General features: G+C 51.1%; 1 long non-coding RNA gene across 1 annotated transcript in view; it reads right to left on the bottom strand.

Moving 5' to 3' along the window:
• Positions 1 to 228: 228 nt before the first annotated feature.
• LOC142013924 (uncharacterized) overlaps positions 229 to 23169 on the bottom strand; it is a 184224-nt gene continuing 161283 nt past the window's right edge. Inside the window, exon 4 of the long non-coding RNA XR_012645824.1 lies at positions 229 to 284. This is a non-coding gene — a long non-coding RNA (uncharacterized LOC142013924). The remainder of the gene's footprint in view (positions 285 to 23169) is intronic.

Genomic DNA, 23169 nt, shown 5'->3' with positions numbered 1-23169 from the left:
AAATACTGGTGTTTAATGATTGTTAGAGGGGTTAACCAAATTCATTACCTGCTTAAATGTGGCCAAGCATTTCTTTCCACAAACTGTTACTAAAAGATAATTTGACCCAACAAAATGTATCCCAAATTACTGCAGGGAACTGAATTTGTAGCTCAGCTGAAACAGTAGCCATCTCTACTTAAAATGAGACATCAGATTACCTGATCATGTGTGATTTTCTGGATGACCTTTGGCAGACTGGAGCAGGCTACATGAATCTTGGGACTGGAACTGATAGAATTTATCTGCAATTTTTAAAAAGTTCTGTAAATTAATAGCTAAAATTGTTTCTTCTGCAAGATATAATCCCTTTACCACTTATAAAGCATGAGTGCCATTAAAGCAATAACATGCAGGTGAGTAACTATTAGAATTTCCATGGTTAAGTCATGAAATATGATAGGAAAATGTACCATTTTTTGGTCATCTTGTGATATATTTGACTATCACTTTACTTTGCCAAAAAGCAATTTCACAAGCTGTCTGCGTTAGTATTTATGGAGTATCCAGCTCATATTGAAATAACAACCCACAGCTTGGATGAATATTTGTGAGAGTTTATTAATTATTTGTAGTAAATCCAAATACAGAAGTGGATCTCTTGTGTGGACTGGTCCAGGCTAAGGTTGATGGGGGGGTGGCAGTTGTTGAAATAACAGTGGAACTCTTCAAGAGCCTGCTTCCCACGGGCCTGTTGCTTCTGTGATGCCTGGTGATGTTCGGGGTTGGTCACAGGCTGCTACAAGGCCATATGGAGACTGCTAGTGCTCCCTCCAGGGAGGATCCTCCCCAACCCTCACAATGCTGCCTTTCATCCTTGCCACTTTGAACAACAGGGGCTGCAGGATGGGTCTCCACCAGTGCTGGGTGCTCTTCTTCCTCCGAGAGTGGGGGTACGCGGTCATCTTCCTGCAGGAGACCCACACTGCTCCAGCTGCTGAAGCCAGCTGGCAGCTGGAGTGAAGAGACAGGGTCTACTTCAGCCATCTCACGGCCCATCAAGTGGGGTGCTGACCCTGTTCTCCCTGAGCCCGCAGCCCAAGGTGCTGGGGAGTGTAGAGGTAGTGCCGGGATGACTGCTGTATCTCTGGGTCTAGGTGGAGGGGCTCCCATTGCACTTAGTCAACATCTACACTCTGGGCCAGAGCGGGTTTGTTTCTTCCATTGGGGCGTTGGCCTTCCTCAGCACAGTTGATCCTCACGAGTGGGTGGTCCTGGGTGGGGATTTCAGCTGCATCTTCAAGGAACGGGACAGTACAGGGACCGAGCAGTACTAAACCACTGCAGGCGTCCTCCGGGAGCTGATCGACTGTCACTCCCCGGTGGACGTCTGGCACAGCCACCACCCAGATGAAGATGCTATGTTCATTTTTGTCCAGATAGTGGGTCTACAATCGCTGCAATCCCAGCTGGACTGCACCTAAATTTCCCAACACCATCTCTTGCAGGCCAGCTCCTCAAGCATGTGGTCAGCCCCATTCTCAGACAACCACCTGGTGGCCGTGAAGGCTTCCCCCAAGGGAAGCCAGGGTCAGCCTATTGGCACTTCAACAACAGCCTGCTGGAGGGCGTGGGCTTTGTGACATTCTTCCTGGAGTTCTGACTGGCCAGGTGTGGACAACAGCGTGCCTTTCATCAGCACAGCAGTGGTGGGATCTAGCACAGGTGCACATGCAGCTCTTCTGATGCAACTATACCTGGCGGGGGGCCAGCTGGCGGCAGGATGAGGTGATAGGGCAGCTGGAATGGGAGGTCTTGGAGCTGGAGAGGCATCTAGCCATCAGCCTTGGGGATCCATCCCTCGGCAGCACATACCGGGAGAAGTGGGAGGAGCTCTGGGCCCTTGATGACCTTTGGGCCTCGGCGCCTTTGTGAGATCTCACATCCACCTCCTTCAGGAGATGAATCATGGCTCCTGCTTCTTCTATGCCCTGGAGAAAAAAAGGGGGGCCAAGAAGCACATCCTCTGACTGCTTGCAGAAGATGACACTCCCCCTCACAGATCTGGTGGAGATGTGTGAGAGGGTTCGCACCTTCTACGCCACTCTTTTCTCCCTGGATCTGACTGACGCTGAAGCCTGAATAGTGCTCTGGGACCAACTCCCAACAGTCAGCAGGGATGTCTGGGACCAGCTGGAGCTACCTCTCACTCTGGCAGAGTTCTTGGAAGCCCTCCATCTCATACCCACCAATAAATCCCCAGGCTTGGCTGGGCTGACCGTGGTGTCTTACCGCGTGTTTTGGGACGTCCTCGGCCCAGACCGAGCCAGCATCTGGGCCAAGTCCTTACTAAGTGGGGTCCTCCCTTTGTCATGCAGATGATCAGTACTCACCTTGCTGCCTGAAAAGGTGGACCCCCACAATCTCAGTAACTGGGTCCCATCTCACCCCTCAGCACAGACTACAAGATCTTTGCCAAAGCCATCTGCCTTTGCTTGTGGTCTGTCCTGGCAGACGTGGTCCACCCAGACCAGACTTACACCGTCCCAGGCTGTACCATCTTTGGCAACATTTATTTGGTCCGGGATCTCTTAGAGCTGGTTGACGATGTGCCGACCTACTCCGGGTCCCGTGGGTGTGCGTGGGGCGTGATACAGACAGGGGGGGTAGTCAGGTTACCCGTGACCAACCACCCCACCTTTATAGCAGCCTTAAATAGTGTAGCAGCAATATGTGATTCAGTGTATGTACTTAAAACCTAGGTTTCCACAGTATTATGAGTACCAGGAACAATAACACTCCGATTGTGAACACCACAACGCCCTGTGGCTGTTCTAAGTCCCAACAATTCTCTATACAACCCCAGCTAGACCAGCTAGTGGTATTTACCGATAGTGATTGATTCATTTATTCGTAACTACATATATATATATATATAGTTATTTATTTGGCATAGGCTAAACACTAGGTTACATATAGCTGTATATAATTACATGTGACTTACCAATAACATCCAATGCTCCCGCATCTCACCAACAACTACGTTACAGCGGCCCTTCAAGTCAGAGATACAGCTTGGTTGGGACCTTTCGTGGTGGTGACGTCTGGGTGATCAGGCCGGGGTCTGCCGTCTGGACTGGAAGTTGCTAGCCTCCACCTTGTGTCCAGGAGCCCACACCCTTATTCCTGCTAAATCACCTTTTATACTGTTTCTTACTTGGGGTTTCGATATCTGGCCAATTTAAGCATTTGTTACTTAATTTGGGCTTTCTATCCTCCCGGCCTGTCAGAACATGTCACAAGATTTCCTCTGTCCTTGGTGTTTTTCTGAACCTCCCCTGGGACCCTCTGATGTTGTACAACCAAGATGTTCTCTTTGGGGGGGCTTCCAGCTACTAGCCCCAGCTGTTCTCTTTGGGGGCTTACTATCTGCTTGTCAGGATGTTCTCTTTGGGGACTCTCCAACTACTTGTCAACTTTCTGATTTCTTTCTCCTGGCCTGACTTCAGACCTTCCCGCTGTTGTATGATAGCGTTCCAAGATGGAGGGTATGGTCATTCTGCCTTGCGAGTGAGGCCCGGCTACCAGGTGCTCGTGCTCCCACACTGGTGTATAGGGACGGTCTGTCATTTGGCCTCCTGCCTTTGGATCAGGAGAAGGTGTTAGACAGGGTGGACCATGGGTACCTCTTGGGCACTCTGCAGGCCTTTGGCTTTGAACCCCAGTTTGTGGGTTTTCTCTGGGTGATATATGCTGCCTCAGAGTGTTTGGTCAAGTTCCAGTAGACCCTGACCGCACCAGCCAGCTTCGGGTGAGGAGTGCGTCAGGGCTGCCTACTCTCAGGTCAGCTGTATGCTCCAGCCATTGAGTCCTTTCTCCATCTCCTTCGCAGAAGGTTGACGGGGTTGGTGCTCTGCAAGCCAGAAATCCAGCTGGTCTGGTCAGTGTATGCCAATGAAGTGCTCCTCGTGGTCCAGGATCCAGGCAACTTGATGTGGGTGGAGGCCTACCAAGACATTTACTCGGCAGCCTCCTCCGCCTGGGGCAAGTTGATCAAGAGCTCTGCTCTGGTGGTTGGGGCTGGGTAGCAGGTGAGCCACCTCCCACCTGCACTTCAGGCCATCTGGTGGAGCACAGCTCTGCTGCTCTATCTCGGCATTTTCCCTTCTGCCACACACCCCTCCCCACCGAAGGACTGGCAGGGTTTAGAGGGCATGGTAGCTGAGTGATTGTGGAGGTGGATGGGACTACTCCAGTGCCTCTTCCTGCAATGGAGGGCACTGGTGCTCAGCCAGCTGGTCCTGCCCATGCTCTGCCACCATCTCAACACCCTGGTCCCACCCCTAGAGTTCTTGACCTACCTTCAGAAGCTGATTCTGGAGTTCTTTTGGCCAGGATTGCACTGGGTCCCTGAAGGGGTTCCCCATCTTTCCCTGGAGGAAGGAAGTCAGAGACTGATGTGCTTGCACACACAGGTTCATCTCTTCCACCTCCAGGGCCTGCAGGAACTACTTAACCGTGTAGATAGTCTGGCGTGGCGCATGTTGGCACACACCTTCCTCCGCTGTTTCTGAGGGCTCCAATATGACCGGCAGCTCCTTTACCTTCCTTTGAGAGGTCATCCATGAGATGTCTCAGAGCTGCTAGGCTTCTACCAGAACCTCCTCTAGACCTGGTGGCTGCTTGCAGTGACCACGTCCTTGGGGGGCCACCGTGGGGGAAGACCTCCTCACGGAGCCCCTGCTACACTACCCTCATTTTTGTGTACAGGTGGTGGAGTCCCCTTTGGTGCCCCAGAGGCTGGTCCTGGGAAGAATCACCAGAGTCAGAAACCTCGTGGACTACAACTGGAGAAAATGGGTGGAGGCTCTGCCACTCGCCCAGCACATGGAGTTCTCCACCCTCAGCACTTCCCAGCACATGCTCCAGGAGGTAAGGGCTGCCTTATTGCCTGCAGCTGAAGTCTACCTCAGCCAGGTCCTGCAAGAGGATGCACCCCGCCCCCCTCTCACACCTGGCCCTCCGGATCTCTCTGTAGGCCCTCGGCCCTATGTTCCTTCCCAACCTCCCCAGCTTCATCACCCGAGCTGGCTACACACTTTGCAGCCAGTTCCCTTTCATGCCATGCCACAATGTCACCTGTACATGCTTGTACTCCACACGATACACTTCCCCACCCTCGTGTCCTGCCAGGACACCAAGTGGTGGGATCTATTGCCACCAGCAAGCAGTGGGGAGCCCTAGTAGGCCAGCTTGTATTCCACCCTAGGCCTACGGTCCACTGACGATATCAGCTGGAGGATCCTGCACAGGGTGGTGAGCACAGGCACGTGCTTGATGTGGTTCACACCTATCCCTGACACTTGCTCCTTTTGTGGTGTGAGGGAGACACTGGCGCACGTCTGTCTAGAGTGCACCAGGTTACAGCCCCTCTTCTGACTCCTCCAGAACCTCCTCTTGAGATTCTGGCTGCACTTTTCCCCACACTTCGTGATCCCCACACACCCCATTCGTGGCCCAGCAGAGTTGTGAGACCTCCTTGTCAGCCTCCTCCTGGCCATGGCCAAGGTAGTCATTTACAAGACCGGAGAGAAGAGGCTGGCCGCGGGGTGGGAGTGGGGGAGGACTGTGACTGTTCCACGATCCATTCATGAATCTGGGCAGAATTCTACTGGGCAGTGTCCGCTGGCTCCCTAGGTACCTGTGAGGAGCAGTGGGCGCTGTCCAGGGCGCTCTGCTCGGATCCCCTTCTGGCTCCCTCATTTTAGCCCTATGACCTCCATATCCATCCCTGTTTTCTTTTTATTTGTCCCCCAGATTTATATGGGGATCAAGTTTTTAGTGGCTCCCCCTTTCAAGGAGGATCTTGTAGCTGTGGGCTGGCTTATGCCCGCCCATGTCCTCGATCCTCAATGGGATAAGGTCACTATCGTATGCTGCAGGCTGTGGTTCCTCACAGGCTGAAGAACTTGTACTGATTCCTCCAAACCTTTTGCAAATATTTACATTGCTTCCTCTCCTCAGCCCCGTTACATAAACACTCATGTAAATTAAATTTCCACAAGGTTCTGAGTGCCCTTCGCTCCCATTGATTTTATTGGCTGTTGAAGAAGCTTTCCAAGTGGCACATAACACAGGATCCAGCATTTAATTTACATGAGCAATGTCAGTGAAAGGCAGGTTTAGTATTAATATTACTCCCCCCACCCATCTCTCCTAGCACCATGGAAGCAGGTAATGCAAGAGGATCACATCCCTGGGGAAATTTCTGACATACTGCTGTCTCCACCTCTATCTATAAACCGTGCCTACTAACCCAGCAGATTTTTAAAATGAGGTGTATCCATCTTTGCTGCATACTACCAGAGGCCCAAGGAGTTTCAAAACTGGGCATGACTCATCATTGTGTGGTGGAGGAGTTGAAGACCTGAAGTACTAATTCAGTTATCCAGGGAGAAAGAGATATTAGAAATTCAATTACACTGGCTAGAAGCTTTTATTTGTTTTTCAAGGAAGAGTAATGTGTGCTCATGAACACTATAAGGTGGGTGCCTTTGGGTTCTCATCTGTAAAGACTTAGACACGTATTTAACTTTACACACAATGGATATTAGCATCGAAAGTAATTGGCTTCATTGGGACTGGTAAGGGAGCAAAGCTAAACAAATGCATAAATCTCCATAGGATTAGGACCTTCATGTTCAGTTTTGGTAACAGTTTTTGGCCTGAACACTTTATATAAATAATGCCAGCAGGATTTACTAGTTTCTGCCACTGTCAACATCCTCTCTTACACTGATCTCCCATCTCATCCTTTCTGAAAACATAACAGTTTTCTGCTAATAAAGCCAATTCTTGATGTGTATCTCCCAGAGGAATGGCCTTTGGATCATTCTCCTTCTAGTAATATTTCAACTGCTAGTTTCACTCTTACAGCTGGAGAAGAAAGCCATAGCACTGAAGTAAAATGGCAACAGGAGGTGAGCTGTAAGACATGAGGATCCTGCTTGAAGTAATCAATTATAGGCTTTGCCATCACTGTCTTTTTTTTTTTTTTTAAGTCTCTACTGGAAAAACAATCACTCATTCCTCATGCTGATGGTCTTCCATGGAATATGGAATATGATAGAGATATATAAAATCATGAATGGTGTGGAGAAAGTGAATATTGAAAAGTTATTTACTTGTTCCCATAATATAAGAACTAGAGGACACCAAATGAAATTAATGGGTAGTAGGTTCAAAACTAATTAAAGAAAATTTTTCTTCACACAGCACACAGTCAACCTGTGGAACTCCTTGCCCGAGGAGACTGTGAAGGCCAACACTCTAACAGAGTTTAAAATAGAGCCTGATAAATTTTTGGAGGTTAGGTCTATAAATGGCTATAAACCAAGGGTAAAGTATGGTGCCCCTAGCCTTTAGTCAAAGGCTGGAGACAGATGGCAGGAGACAAATCGCTTGATCATTGCCTTCAGTTCACCTCCTCTGGGGCACCTGGCATTGGTCACTGTCGGCAGACAGGATACTGGGCTGGATGGACCTTTGGTCAGACCCAGTATGGCCGTTCTTATGCTCTTATGTAATTTGTGGATCCTCAGGTGGCTGATAAGGCCTACCCTGGAACGACAAGTTCTATTACAGTGAAGACACGTGTTTCCAGGTATGGCAGGAGGCTGTTGACCATGGCTGAAAGCCAGCCTCTCCTTCCTTTCAGTGGGCAGTTCAAAATGTAGAAATTACAATATAATAAAGTTGACACCACTCTGTGTCCCATGATTCATTTTAATTACTATAAACACAAAACTTTAAACAAATGTAATATGTGTTCTTATGGACTGTTTCGGGAATTCAATTTGTATCAACAATAATATACCATTAAACATGTTCTATTTTTATACTCCCTCTTATTAAAACTGTCGTGTTTTGGCTAGTTGAGCTGTTTAAAAATATCCTTCAGCTAAATAGAAAACACCATCAGAATCAGCAGTCAGTTTAACTCTTCTTTACAGTCAGGAAGCAGAGAGCATGAGCTTTCCTTTTCTTGCTCTGCAATACAGTATTTAAGAAAAGGATATAGGATCTAAAAACATGCAAGTAGGGAAGGCTTTATGAATTTCTCCTCCGTACTCCATCCATCTCTATCACTCTTGCTGCCCATCTCAGGTCCCACTAAACTTGTCACTGTTCCTTATCAACACCCATTTAAAGCAAACTTGAAAAAAGACAGCTGCCATTCGTGAACTGTTTCTCTTGGTGGTTGTGATGGGGCGTACCAACCCCACACTGAGCAGGGGGGTTGAGAGCCAGGCCTGTTGGATGGAAAAGGCCATGCCCCCAAAGCCCTGCTGGGCATGCTCCAACAGCAGGCCAGGTATAAGGGCTGGAGAAGCCTGAGAGTTGGGGCTGACCAGCAGTGGGGAAGGAGCTCTTGCAGAAGCCCAGAATGTGCAGCCATCCAAGCAGCAGCCACGGAAACTGACTGGGTAACAGCATCAGCATTAGCAGCAGCAACTGCAACTGCAGCCGCCACCACAGCCACCTGAGGGGCAGCAGCGAGAGTGGTGTCAGCCCCCACCAGAACAGCAGCCCAATGCAAGTGCAGCTGGAGGGGGCAAGACCTGAGTGGAGGTGACAGACCCCGCCAAGAACAGGGAAGAAAGCAGCCCAGGGCAGGGCAGCTGAGAAGGTAATCCGGTGGGCTCGACGTGCTGCGGTGAGGATACCCACTGAGCTGGTGACTATGGCCACGTACCCACCACCAACAGGGCCCTGGGCTAGAGCTTGGTGGAGTGGGAGGGCACAAGCTCCCCTACCCGCAACCCCCTATGAGACTGAGGCAGGGGGAACTTAGGCCACTGAGGCCTGAGAAGTTGGTCAAGGCCACTGAGGCCTGATTGGGCTGTGGAGCCCTGGGGGTGATTCAGGGACCCTCGGGAGCAAGGTGGGGCAGGAGACCCTGCCACAGTGGTGGTGGAGAGTATCCACAAATACTGACTGAATCTCAGTGTGGATGCATGTTCAAGGTTGATCTTTTTTCTTAGAAGGGGACTTAGATACAATCTATACTGTACCAGTGACTCTATGGCACACATTGAATAAAGTCATACAACAGGCAGGCTTTTTACAAAACTGGTCTCTCTGTTTATTGGTAAGGAGGCTGTAGGCGCACCAGGGCATCCCTGAAACTAAAGCCTAAATTAAATGTATGTTTTTAAAAATTCTGAAATAGGAGAGTGTAATGCAGGAGCAACTGGAGCTGTCATGGAATTTACAGACCATGGTGAAGGTTCTCTGCTGTCCTGAGAGTCTGTTCAGTGCTGTGAGGGAGCATAATTAGGCCCAGATCATGACTCAAAGAGCTTTGGGCAGATCTGTTCTTCCTGGAGCACCAACATAGGTCACAGCACATTGGCAATGCAATATATGCAGTGTAATCCGGCCACTCTTGCTCCACTGCTCAATATGTCCCCTGGCCTTATGCCCTCTCAAACAAGAGCTGACCAAACACAGATGCTTTCAAGTTGCTTTGAACAGTTCATGTGTTGCAAAAAGGCCGCAATGTAACTGAAAATCTGGCTTCGCGTTATCAAATGAAAACATGGGCTTATAAAACTGCAACTTCAGTAATTGTCCTAGCGTAAGCAACAAGGTAGGCCATTATCTAGTGAAAGTGGTGGACTTTGTAGGTGCATGTACCTTTTCATAGCAATGCCACATGCACCTTCAATTAAAAATACTCCCCTGTACGTGCTTAATCACAGCCTTTCACTTTTCATCTAAAATTCATCTTTAAAAGCAAGAAGCTTGCATTTGGTAATCTAAGAGAATTCATACAACCTATAAGATAAATGAGATGCTTGATGCCTGACTCACACATTGTAATAAAATAACATAGTAACAGCTCTACCACACAGCTCCTGCTGTATTTTGCTCTAGCAATTTTATTTTCTTTCCTTTCCCTGAGTCGACCTGCTATTCTCTCCCTCTCTTAAACACATGTAGGCACACTGTAATGTTTCTAACATGAGCCAAGATTTCAGTACTTTCCCTAACAAATTAATTTAAAAGTCCAAAAAAAAAAAAAGAAAAGGAAAAGGAAAAGCTTTTAGAAACATCAGACAAAAGCTCTTTTAATTAAATTTTGGTTCCTACGTCATAACCTTTCCTTTCCGGCACCCGATTCTTGTTTTATTCTGTCATATCAGCTCTGTTGAAGAAGCTGACTCTTCCCTAACCTTAGTTAATGCTACTGTGGGGGTCTAGTACATTGTTAACACAGGATCTCATTATTTGAGAGCGAAACACTGAAATTCTCCTGCTTCTCTGCATCTTGATAATGGTAATTGCATTTGCTATTCTTTCAAAACAGCATTCCTGGTTCAACAAATGTCAGCATGAGACACTTAACTAGGATGGGCAAGTTTGTTTTCAGGATCAAGAAACTTCTGTATCTGAAGCTCTCCCACATACATGGTAATTCTATTCAATGGTAGAATTTCAGATTGATCCAATAAATGCATAATGCATCTCTCTCTCTGCTTCTTCCACTCTGGCTATTAATCCATCTCCCCCACAGCTTACTTTTAATAGTCCAAGCATATCCACAGCTGTGAAAAGATGCTCATCAAAACAAAATCATCCAGGTATGTGTTCTATCTTTCCCCATTCCATTCCTCACCCACCACTGTTGTACCTGTGCAGTGATGGTAGGTACGGAGCAAAAGCAGGTTTACTGGGTACTATCCTGGTCTTCAATGCTTTATCATTTCACCAAACGAAATCAATGGGTAGCAGGTTTAAAACCAATAAAAGAAAGTTCTTCTTTACTCAGCGCATAGTTAACCTGTGGAACTCCTTGCCAGAGGAGACTGTGAAGGCTAGGACTATGACAGAATTTAAGAAAGAACTAGATAAATTCATGGAAGTTAGGTCCATAAAAGGCTACTAGCCAGGAGGTAGAAATGGTGTCCCTAGCCTCTGATTGTCAAAGGCTGGAGATGGATGGCAGGAAACAAGTCGCTTGATCATTGTCTTCGGTCCACCCCCTCTAGGGCACCTGGCACTGGCCACTGTCAGCAGACGGGATGCTGGGCTGGATGGACCTTTGATCTGACCCATTATGGTCGTTCTTATGTTCTTATCATGTACTACCTGTTAAGTTTAGCTCCCGACATTTCATTCAAGCATAAACTTGTGACAAACTATATGACAAACAGGTTTTCCTGCAGGAAAACCATTAAAAAAATCCACCTTGTATGATATGGGTATTAAGTCCAAGTGGACTGTGACAGTCACTTGCAATAAACCATCTGATACATGATGGAATCCAGAAGCTGTATGAGGCATGACTGTTACAGAGGCATTATTTTACAATTTATAATATAGAATAAATAGGATATATCAGCAAGTTGAATTCCCACTGCACTGTGTGAATTATGACTGTATGAGAAATGCAACCTACTCAGTATATGTAGGTATTCATCATGATTGCAGTCCCTACAGAGTGCTTGTGTGTGTATGTGTGGTATATGTTGGCTATTTTTTAAAATGATTAGATTCTCAGTCTTTTGCTATTAAAAGGAAAGTCAGTGTTGCTTTTTTAGATAAAAAATTAGGGCTACAAGTGTGCACAGCTGTTGATGAAGTGCTACTCAAAGTCATATCCATATCAATACACAAGGAGAGAAACAAAAGAAGCTATATTTAAAGTGAAAAAAAATCTCTGATGTTGCCAAGTCACTGATTGTACAGGCTTTAAATTTTCAATTATTAGTAAAACGCTGATCCATTGGGATTGAATGCTTTCCAATTTTGGTTTTAATTAGAAAAACACCACACATAAATTGAAGTGACATGTTTAGAGCTAAGCACATACGCACCATGAGCCTTTCTAAAGGTGTGAAATGAGTTCTCAAATTATTCATCTAGTGATTGGAGGCTATTTAAGGATAGAATCATAGAATACTGGGACTGGAAGGGATCTTGACAGGTCATCGAGTCCAGCCCCCTGCCCTCATGGCAGGACTAAGTACTGTCTAGACCCTCCCTGGTAGACATTCATCTAACCTGTTCTTAAATCTCTCCAGAGATGGAGATTCTACAAGCTCCCTAGGCAATTTATTCCAGATAATTGTATAGTTAAAGGACAGGACTGTAGGGAGGAGACCTGAGTTGTATTTCCATCCCTGACAAAAACTTTCTTTATGATGGTGAGCAACTAATCCTGGGCTTGAGTCTCCTCTGACTTTCATCAGTGAAAGTTATGAATAATTCCTTTGAAGTAATTGGATCCAAACTTGTATAGCTGAGACCTAAATCAGGCCCCTCACCTGAGCTTCAGTGTCCTCAAGTGTAAAATTGGGGTAATAATACCAACCTGAGTAACCATGCAGTTGTTCATTGTTTGTAAATCACTCTGTACTAATGTAGCTATTCCATGCAAAGATATCAAAGTATGTATAAACACTGTGCAAGTCTATTACAGAGATGTAAATACACGTTAAATGCTATTTCTATTTAAATATAATAAGATTTCTTAGCTGATGTAAGCCAGGGCCCTGATCCTGCAAACCCACTGTGGAATTTAAGAATTACTGAAAAAAAAAAGTCACATTTATTTGTTCATCTCTCCTTCCACTCATCCACATTCACAGGGGCTTCATTTCAAAAGTGCCTTCAATGCTGAAGACTGCTACTGCCTGGAGATGAATTCTCTGAACTTGAATAGGGGGAATGCTGGGTGAACTGGGAAGCTCTTTCACAGCAGTAATAATTTGACCACAGCCACTGAACATGCTTTATCACAGAATTTGACCACCAAGCTGAGCTCTAGTGATTTATTGCTCTCGGCAGTGTCAATGGAATGATCTAGTCACTATTCTAATGCATGAGTTCATTTAACTAAGAGAGAGTTTCAAGTCTTCAGGCAACTGAATGTGATTGGTGGGACATTTTTATGTGTTGTATACACTGTGCTCTACCAAATGCTGTCTAAAAGGACAGGGCATCAGGCAAACAAATAGCCACCAAAGCGGTGTGGCTCAGGAGAGGTGAGGGGCTGCCTCTCCAGGGCTATGTCTACACGTGAAGCCTACATCAAAATAGCTTATTTCGATGTTGCGACATCGAAATAGGCTATTTTGATGAATAACGTCTACACGTCCTCCAGGGCCGGCAACGTCGATGTTCAACTTCGACGTTGCTCAGCCCAACATCGAAATAGGCGCATCGAGGGAACGTCTACACGTCAAAGTAGCACACATCGAAATAGGGATGCCAGGCACAGCTGCAGATAGGGTCAACGGGCAGACTAGCGCTTCCGGAGGCAACAGCTAGCCGCTCCCTTAAAGGGCCCCTCCCACATACACTCAGCCTGCACAGCACGCGGTCTGAGGAGCCATAGGCACACAGACCCCGGGCGCCGCAGTCATGGACCCCCAGCAGCAGCAGCAGCAGCAGCAGCTAGAGGTCCACCCAGCCCTCCCGGCAGGAGCAGGGCTTGCCCTGGCCCATGCCATGTGGGAGGCAGCTGAGTACCTCCTTGCCCCAGGGGAGGAGATGCCCCCAGGGCAGCAGGGCTCAACCCCTACCCCTGCAGCACCCCGCTCCACCCCCTGCCTCACACGCCGGCGGCTGTGGAGCTACCCCACCAGCACCGACTGGTGGGAGCGGCTGGTGCTTGGGGAGTGGGACGACGACCGCTGGCTCAGGAACTTCAGGATGAGCCGGCAGACATTCCTGGAGCTGTGCCAGTGGCTCACCCCCGCACTCAGGCACCGGGACACTGCCATGCGGCGTGCCCTCCCTGTGGAGAAACGGGTCGGCATCGCTGTCTGGAAGCTGGCCACTCTGGACAGCTACCGATCCGTGGGGCAGCAGTTTGGTGTCGGAAAGGCCACCATCGGGGCTGTCTTCATGGAGGTAAGAGAACCCACGGGGGGAGGCCAGGGCAGGGCAGGGGGGCCAGGGCAGGGCAGGGCAGGGCAGGGCAGGGGGGCCAGGCCAGGGCAGGGCAGGGCAGGCCAGGGCAGGCCAGGGCAGGGCGGGGCAGGCCAGGCCAGGGCAGGGCAGGGCAGGGCAGGGCAGGGCAGGGCAGGGCCACGCACACCCTGCTCACCCCTCATTGGGGCTGTCCCATGTGCTTTCTCTGCAGGTCGTGCGTGCCATCAATGCCATGGTCCTGCACAGGCTCGTGAGGCTGGGGGACCCACGTGCCACTGTCGCCGCCTTTGCCACCCTGGGCTTCCCCAACTGCTTCGGGGCTCTGGATGGGACTCACATGCCCATCCACGCCCCGCATCACAGTGGAGGACGATACCTCAATCGGAAGGGCTACCATTCTGTCGTCCTGCAGGCCTTGGTGGACAGCCGGGGACGTTTCCAGGACATTTACGTGGGCTGGCCTGGCAGCACCCACGACGCCCGGGTTTTCCGGAACTCGGGCCTGTGCCACCGGCTGGAGGCGGGGACCTACATCCCCCAGCAGGAGATCCCTCTGGGGGACACCACCATGCCCTTCTGCGTCATCGCAGATGCGGCCTACCCCCTCCAGCCGTGGCTCATGCACCCCTACACGGGCCATCTCTCCGCTAGCCAGGAGGGCTTCAACGAGCGCCTGAACTGTGCGCGCCAGGTGGTGGAGCGCTCATTTGGCCGCCTGAAGGGACGCTGGAGATGTCTCCTGACCTGCCTGGATGCGGGCCCCAACAACATCCCCCAGATTGTGGGTGCCTGCTGCGCCCTGCACAACCTCGTGGAGAGCAAGGGGGAGACCTTTCTGCAGGGCTGGGCCGCGGAGGCCGGCAGGGCACACGTGCAGCCACCTGCTGCCCCCAGTCGGCAGGTGGACCCCGAGGGGACCCGGGTCCGGGAGGCCCTGCGGGCCCACTTCGACCAACAGGCCGCGGGGTGAACTCTGCCCAGGCCCCCTACTGCCCGCCCCTTCCTCCCCCACACTCCTGCCCCAACGCCCACACCATGGAGCACCCCACCGCCCCGCACTCCCACTTGTCCTGGACAAATGACAGCACGAACTTGTGGCTGAACGTAAACTTTTTTTTTTGTCTTTCCGAAACTTTTTTTTTTTGTATGTAAATAAATAAATATGTGAAACACAAACCAAAAAGGAGGGACAAACGTTCAACCAAAGCAAGATGTGCACAAATAAGACAATACAACAACAAAGCAAACAAGTGTTCGCCATCAACAAAAAAGAAAAGCAGGGAGGAGAACGGGGAGATCTATTTACGTGGGGGGGACGGGGCAAACGGGGGCACCAAAAAAAACCAGTCAAACTATATACAACAAGGGGGGGGCCACGTCCCGGGCCCCTCGCCCCTAGAGCCCAGCACTGGGCGTGCCCGGCCGGGAGCCCCGCCGTGCCTGCAGTCTGGTCCGCGGCTGGGTGGGAGCGGGCTGGACAGTAAGGTATCGGCGCCGGCGAGTCTCAGGTGGCTCCAGGGGTCCCTCGGCGCTGTGGCCCTCGCGGGTGGGTGGTGGGGCGACGGCGGATGGTCCGGCGATGGCTGGAGCAGCTGGTGGTGGGGCTGCAGGAGCGGGCGCGGCGGGCGATGGCTCGGCTGGCGCGACATGGGGGGGGCCAGGTACTCAACCAGGCGGTTAAATGTCTGCATGTAGGCCCCCCATGCCTCCCGGTGCCAGGCCAGCGCCTGCTCCTGCAGCTGGAGGTGCTGCTCCGAGACCTCCAGCTGCCGTTGGAGGATGGCCAGCAGCTGGGGGTCCGTCGCCGTCGCCAGTAGTAGGCGCGGGGTCCACCGTCTTGCCCTCCGCGGGGCCGGTCGTTCCTCAGCCGAGGGGCTGCCCTGGAGCAATGGTCCCAGAGGGCTCTCCGGGACAACTGAGGCCTCGCTGGCGCTCTCTTCCGGTCCTTTGGATGGTGCAGGTGCAGGTGCAGGACACAGGAGAGGAGTGGGGGAAGAAGAATGGAGACAGGCGTTAGTGTGTGCCCGGAGCCGTGGCCTTTGTCCCCTCCGCCCTGTGCTGCAGGTTCCCCATCCCCGTCCCCGGGAGATGCTGCTGTGATGGATGGGGTTCAGGGGTCCCCCTGCCCTGCACCCCGTCCCCTGGTGGGAGCGACTCTCACTTCACCCCGCAGGGTCTGAGAGCAGGAGAGGTTTCTTAGGCCACAGCTGGCCAGTTTCTGGCAGGAGTGACAGCACCAGCTGTCGGAAGAGACAGTCCTTCCAACCCATCGTGGGGAGAAGACCCCAAGGGGGGCCCCTCTGGGATGCAGCTTTCCCCCTCCTCTGGCTGGCTGCCTACCAGCTCTCCCTTCCCCTAGCCTCTACCTGTGGCCCCTGCCCTCGCCCCCCAATTCCAAGCCAGCTCGGCTCCTCCCTCCTGTTTGTTCGGGGGAGAGGTGTCACCTGCCAGCTGTAGCGCCAGGATCCTCCTTTGGCCCTGGGAGCTCTTCGGCTCCTGTGGCTCATATGTAGCCTGAGTCTCCCTTTGGCACTCCCCCCACTCCATCCCATGCTGCTGCTGCGGGGTGTCCCACCCCCTCTGCCTGGGGGCCCCTCGAGGTTCCGCTCCCCCCTGGCCCGGGGATGGGGCATGGCACTGTCATGCAGGGTGGGGGGGGCAGGGGCTGATGGCTGCAGTGCTGTGAGGGCCATGGCCCTGGTGTCCTTGGGGCCATGGCCATGTGAGCGTGTGGGGGGCCCTGGACACATCTCTGTTACCCCCGCCCCTCAAGCCCAGGGGTGTCCACCAGAGAGGGGTACCTACCTGTGGGTCTGCTCCCACGGTCCGGAGATCCCCGGGGGTCGGAGGCCCTGCTGCTGCTCCGGGATGGCAGGAGGAGGATCTGCAGGCTGGATTCTGCGGAGGAGGAGCCCCCCTCCTCCTCCTCCTCCTGCCGCGATGTCCCGGGGATGGCCTCTGGGTGGGGCCCCCGGGGTGCAGGGCTTGCCTCCGGGGCGGACTCCAGCTGCAGGGCCTGCTGGGCCTCGTCAGCCGAGGTGTCAAGGATGGCCGGAGGGGAGGAGGTGTGCCGGGAGCCCAGGATGTCCCTGAGCTCCCTGTAAAAGGGGCAAGTGACGGGGGCGGCCCCAGATCGGCTGGCCGCATCCCGGGCCCTGGCATAACCCTGCCGCAGCTCCTTCACCTTACTCCGGATATGGTCCGGACTGCGGGCAGGGTGACCCCGGGCAGCCAGGCCATCGGCCAGCCGAGCGAACGCATCCGCGTTCCGCCTCTTGCTCCCCATTACCTGGAGCACCTCCTCCTCGCTCCAGAGCCCCAGCAGGTCCCGCAGCTCGGCCTCCGTCCAGGAGGGGCCCCGCTGCTGCTTCCCAGACTGGCTGGTCTTCTGGCTCGGCTGGCTGCCCTGGCTCCCCTTGGGGGGGGTCCCCTGGGGGCGCTGGGGGGGCTGCCGGCTCGCCATCGCCGCTGGCTGGCTGGCTGAGGGCTGTGCAGGCTCGCCGCGTGTGCAGGCAGGAGCCTGCACGTTGCCTCAGCTTCCTGCACAGGAAGGGAGGGGGAGGGGACCTTTAAGGGGCCGCTCCATGCGGCCACCAGTGAGCTGAGGGGCTGGAGAGAGCGTCTCTCAACCCCCCAGCTGATGGCCGCCATGGAGGACCCGGCAATTTCGACGTTGCGGGACGCGGATCGTCTACACTGTCCCTACTTCGACGTTGAACTTCGAAGTAGGGCGCTATTCCTATCTCCTCATGGGGTTAGCGACTTCGACGTCTCGCCGCCTAACGTCGAAGTTAACTTCGAAATAGCGCCCGACGCGTGTAGCCGCGACGGGCGCTATTTCGAAGTTAGTGCCGCTACTTCGAAGTAGCGTGCACGTGTAGACACTATTCAGGGGTGGGGTAGGAGGACAAAGGCCCTCCCACTCTACTGCACCCCGGCCTGGGGCCCTAGCGACAGCTGTCACTGTGAGCTGGGTCGGGGGGATCCAGGCCACAACATACCACCATGGGCTCAGGTGGAGTGTCCCATGGGTCACTTCCTACCTCTACCTCCACTGGTGCTGGGTCCCACACAGCGAAGTTGGTGAGCTCAGAAAGGTGGGTCTCCTCTGGGTAGGTAGCAGCTGGCAGGTGTGGCCACTTGGGCATCCCCACATCATTTGGGTAGTGTACAGGGGGCAGGACCATGGGCTGTGGCAGGTCCAAGGCCCCAGTGTTGTGGGTGACAGGCAGGACTCCAGGCTCATACCCATCTGGTACCCTGGGGTAGCTGGTCACAAACAGGCTCCCTGGCTCCGGCAGGTCATCAGGGCGTGGGGCTCACTGTGGGCCTGAGGGCCCTGGTAGGTTGGGAAAGTCTGGGCACTTGACTAGGGGCAGGCTTGGCTGTGGCCCTCCGGGTTGGTCAGGGAGGATGGCTGGTGGCTGTTGCCGGCCTGGCAGTCTGGCCCAAGTCCTCCGGCTCCCAGGAGTCCAGTCAGAGGCTTCTGCTCCACTCAGAGGCCAACCTTTCAATGAGCCCCAGGCCCCTACCCTGGTACTTCTGGCCCTAGGTGTTGCTCTCTGGGGGATGGAGCATAGGTGTTCTGGGCCAGCCCACCACGGTCTCTGAGAGGCCTCCTCAGCCTCTGAGTCAGGAGGAAGCATCTGCACCTTGCTACAGAGACATACAATTCTCCCTCAGAAGTTCAGTCACAAATTTCAGTAACGCTTTTTTTAAAAACTGAATATCATCATGGACGCATATCCTCTGGAATGGTGTCCAAAGCATGAAGGACCATATGAATATTTAATGTATCTGGCACGTAAATATCTTGCAGTGCTGTCTACAGAAGTGCCATACGAACACCACTCTTGCTTTCAGATGAGTTGGTAAATAAAAAGTAGGCAGCATTATCTCAGATATATGTAAACAAACTTGTTTCTCCAAATGATTGCCTGAACAAGAAGTAGAACTAAGTGGACTCTGAAATTTTATACTGCTTTTTTTCTGAGTGCAGTTATATAACAACAAAAAAAATCTACATATGTTAAAATAAAAATTGCACTACAGAATTTGTTTGAGGTGAACTGAAAAATAATATTTCTTTTATTATTTTAATATTACACATTGAACTTCTCTAGTCCAGCATTCTTGGGACCTGACAGGTGCCGAAGAAGAGAATTTGCTGGACCATAGGAGGTAAATATTGTTTAGTAGCATTACCAACACTTTCTTTGCTTACTGGGCTCTTAGAAGACATTTAGGGGTAAACTGAAGCTAAATAACACACAGAACACTGAGAGCCTTTCCAAGTCCTGAGTTTGCAGAAAATGGCTGAAAACATGACCCAGCTGTGTCATCAAGGCTCAGAAAGCAAAGACATATAAAAGACCCCAAATTAATTTATTTATTTCTCTTTAGTCTCATTAAAGTCTCATCATTTTTTATTTGGCTTTTGATGTTGGCCCATTTGAGGCTGAAACTGGTCCCAGGACAAGGACATTTCCTTTGATATAGCAACTCTCAGAGTTCAAGTTTCATTTTTGCTATTCCAGGACATTAAGGAGGAGGAAGCAAGGGGCAGGAGACTACAAAGTTTGTAGTAGGTTATATACATTCTGGTGGACAAGTGACATGTAGACATGCTATTTTTCTTCCTGGATAAGTAACAAATTTCTTTGTACAAAGACATATATGATCATTTAATGAAAGGGATGCTGACATTTGACAGGAATACCATGCATCTGGATGTTCCTGGGCATGGCTTTCTTTTCAGTCCTTCAGTCTGCATTCAGACAGATATTTGGAATATGAAAAAAACTTCCATGAGAATCTGCAACCACTTCCATGGAGGCTGTGGTAAAGCGTCTGTCAAGAACTATTGCTCACGTCGGACCTCAGGGTTCTAGAGGAAACTTCTCATGCAGTGTTTCTCAGACTGGGAGCTCCACTTATAAGGGGATGGCGAGGTGAGTGCAGGAACAACCAATGTAGTACAATCTATGTTCTGTCAGAGGAAAGACTTGAGGGAGAATGTGTCAAAAATCTTAGAACCAGGAACAGGCTGACAATACTTGGTCAGAATGTGAAAATTTTAATTCAGCAAGAGGGCTTGGTCTAGATGCCAACCTTGAAGTCAAAACTGCAGACCCAGTGGCAAGGATAATTTAAAAATTATGAACATGGGAAGGGTAGTTAATGATGAAATCCAACATCCATGGAAGAGAAATAAGACAGAGGCTATATTGCATGAAACTATTGAAGACTTGTAAAGAGCAAGAGGGCCTCCTCATCTTGCCTTCTACACATGACCTGAGCTCGGATTGCCATCACCCTCAATCCGCAATGCTGGAAAGTAAAAAAAAAAACAACAACAGTCAATACAATGAATTGAAGACCTCCTGTTGATGCAGGAACATCACTTGTAGGGTCACCATCTGTTTGGATTTTACAGCTATGATCTTTCCTTTAGTCTTCCGATCTCTTCCAAACCGAAAGGCCAAAGAGTGGGCGCTGCTCTCCGGTTGCACACCTCAGAAGTCAGTGCCCCTGCCAGTCACAGTGCAAAAGAAAGGGTGGCACTGTCTGATATTGCCACTCTTCCTTCTCTTCCATTGCTGGGAGCAGCTCTACCCTCCAAGCTGGTCAAATGGAAAATCAGTGCTGTCATTGGTAGCAGCATGGAAAGAAGCGCATCATCGTACGGCTTTGCCTCCCTTCCATCTGTATCACCGCTAATGGCAGTGCTGAACTCCAAACTGGGAACCACAGAGTGGACCAGGCACCTAACTTGAAAGGCAGCGCTGCCACCAGCAGCAACACACAACAAAGGGTGGCACTTTAAGTTACTGTTATCCGTCCTTCCTTCCTTCTTGGCACCCTCCCTTCTGAGCTACTGCTTGCGGTGCCTAACTGATAAGCTGGGCAGAAAGAGAATTTGGCCACCGAGCACACAAGGCAATCTGCCACCAGCAACAGCACTGCTGCTCTGATACTATTCATCCTTCTGTGCCACTGCTGATGGCTGTACTGCTTTTGCAGCTGAGCTGCAAGAGAGTGGCAGCTGCTGACACCCAGCTCAGAAGTCAATGCTGCTACCAGCAGTGGCACAGAAGGAAAGTTAGCGTGGTATGTTATTGCTACATTTCCTTCTGCCCTGCAGCGTGTAGCATGGCTGCCTTCTGAGCTGTGTGGCCACAAAGAAATGGCCTCCGGTGAGGTGCCCAGCTCAGATGGCAATACCACTACTAACAGCAGCACAGAAGGGCAGGTAATGTGGCATCGTATTATCACCTTTCCTTCTGTGGCACTGCTCGTAGCATCTCTACCTTCATGTGCCTGGTTCCTCCCCTGCCTTGTGCAGGAGTTCTAGGATCCTGTGGGTCTGCCTCTCATAGAGCAGATTTAATGGAGAAAAGGGGGCACACGGGATAAAGCAGATTGAGTGATGGGGGTCTGAGGCCTTGGCCCTGTAGTGAGTTCACCAACTGAGCTCCAGATTCACAGAATGCAACAAAATGTAAAGTCCAATGTCCCAACGAAAAAAAGGGGCTGCTGCCCACCTCTGGTTCCTGTGAATTGCTCAGGGCTCATGCCACTCGCCTCTCCTCCTCCCCAGAGAAAGAAAAAAGGGTCTGGGTCCCCTCCATGAAATGGGTGTGTGGCTGGGACCCCAGGCAGCAGGGTGGCCTAGTTGTTAGGTCCCTGTGTTAACTGAGAGGCTAGGGTACAAGACTTCCAGATGCTTAACAAAGTCTGTTTCTTCAGTTTGGGGCATGGCCCCAAGAGTCCACTTGCCCCCTCCTCATTGGGGTTTTCATTTGGGTTCTCCCCCTTTGTGCCTGGGGGAAGGTTTGGAGGTGCGCGTCCTACTGCAGCTGACCCAGCAGACAGCTCTGGCTCAGATTGTGTGGATGGCAAAATCAGGTCCTGCCTTTTTGCTAGTCAGTCCCGATCTGAGCTAGGCTCCCTCCTTTTATTCTCCCTCCAGGTCTGGCATTGGCTGCAGATGAACCTGGGAAGGGCTAACTGGGCAAAAAGGCTGTGTTTATCCCCTGCACTGCCAGACTCTCCTCTCATTCGCTCACAGAGTGGTTAGTGTGGGAGTCTGGGCCCTTTCTCTGCACTGAGCACATGGGCACATTCCTCACTGAGGGTCATCCAAATTTTAGAGCAACAGGCTTTGTAAGCTTAGGCAAAGGCTGGCCCTGCTCTCAAGCCTGGGGCAGCTCTTGCTAGGAGAATCTCTCCTGCACCAGGATTTCTGCTGTACCTTTCTTCAGCATCTCCCCAGGTCAGTCTCTCATTCTCAGTTACTCCTCTCTTGTCTCTCTCTACCAGTCTGGCTGTGGGAGGTGGTTCATCAGTGCAAAATTTCATCCTCTGACCAAACGGGTAGAAGAAGTGGCTCCAGCCTACTCAGCTCAGTGGAGCTGTCAGACCACTCTTCATGCCCGGGAATCTGGAAATCCACTCCGTGTTCAGTCCTTTCTTGGAGGTTGGGTCTATGGGCCTCTTCACCCCTTGCTGAAGGGGGTGGGGATGGGACTGTCCCTGCTCTCTACCAACCTGTTGTGTTAATTTCCTTTCTCCTGTATTCTCACTTCTCTTTAGCAGCCCTGCTAGTCAGCTTCGCAGCCCTTAGATACTCTCAGCTGCTGGTAGTCTGCCAATCAGTAGTGGCTGACAGTGCCTGGATTAACCCTTTAGTTTCTGAGCTAGCATGCAGGCACATATGTCCCATGTCAGGCTCCCTTTGAACTTCCTTCAACTGGAGCAGGCTCTTCAAGATTGGTGTTGTGGGAGCCCAGCGGCCCAGGCCAGCTTTCTATCCTATTCTGGCCTACTGCGAGGTTTTACATTCCATCGGAGGCACCCTAAAAGGCTCAGCCTCTCCAGGGCCTTGGATTCTTGGGCTGTGGCCACGCTTGGCCAAAACTTCAGAATGGCAATGCTAATGGCGAAATCGAAGAATATTGATGAGGCACTGAATTGAATATTAAGTGCCTCATTAGCATTAGCATGCTGCTGGCCGCCGCACTTCAAAGGTGCCGCTTTTGAATGTGCGTGGCTTGGCGTGGCTACTCGGGAGTCCTTTTTGAAAGGACCCTGCACATTTCAAAGTCCCCTTATTTCTCTCAGCTGAGTGTTTTAGTTTGTTAGCTTTGTCATCTATTGTATAGTTTCTAGCATTACTGGGCTTACCAGATGAAATCCCAGGAATTTCTTAAATATTATACTTGCCTTGAGGGGCTCAAAAGTGCT

The sequence above is a fragment of the Carettochelys insculpta genome, chromosome 5 (genome assembly GCF_033958435.1).
Source record: "Carettochelys insculpta isolate YL-2023 chromosome 5, ASM3395843v1, whole genome shotgun sequence".
NCBI lineage: Eukaryota > Metazoa > Chordata > Testudines > Carettochelyidae > Carettochelys > Carettochelys insculpta.
Note: the sequence above shows the minus strand (reverse complement) of the source record. Positions and strands in the feature narration are given on the sequence as shown.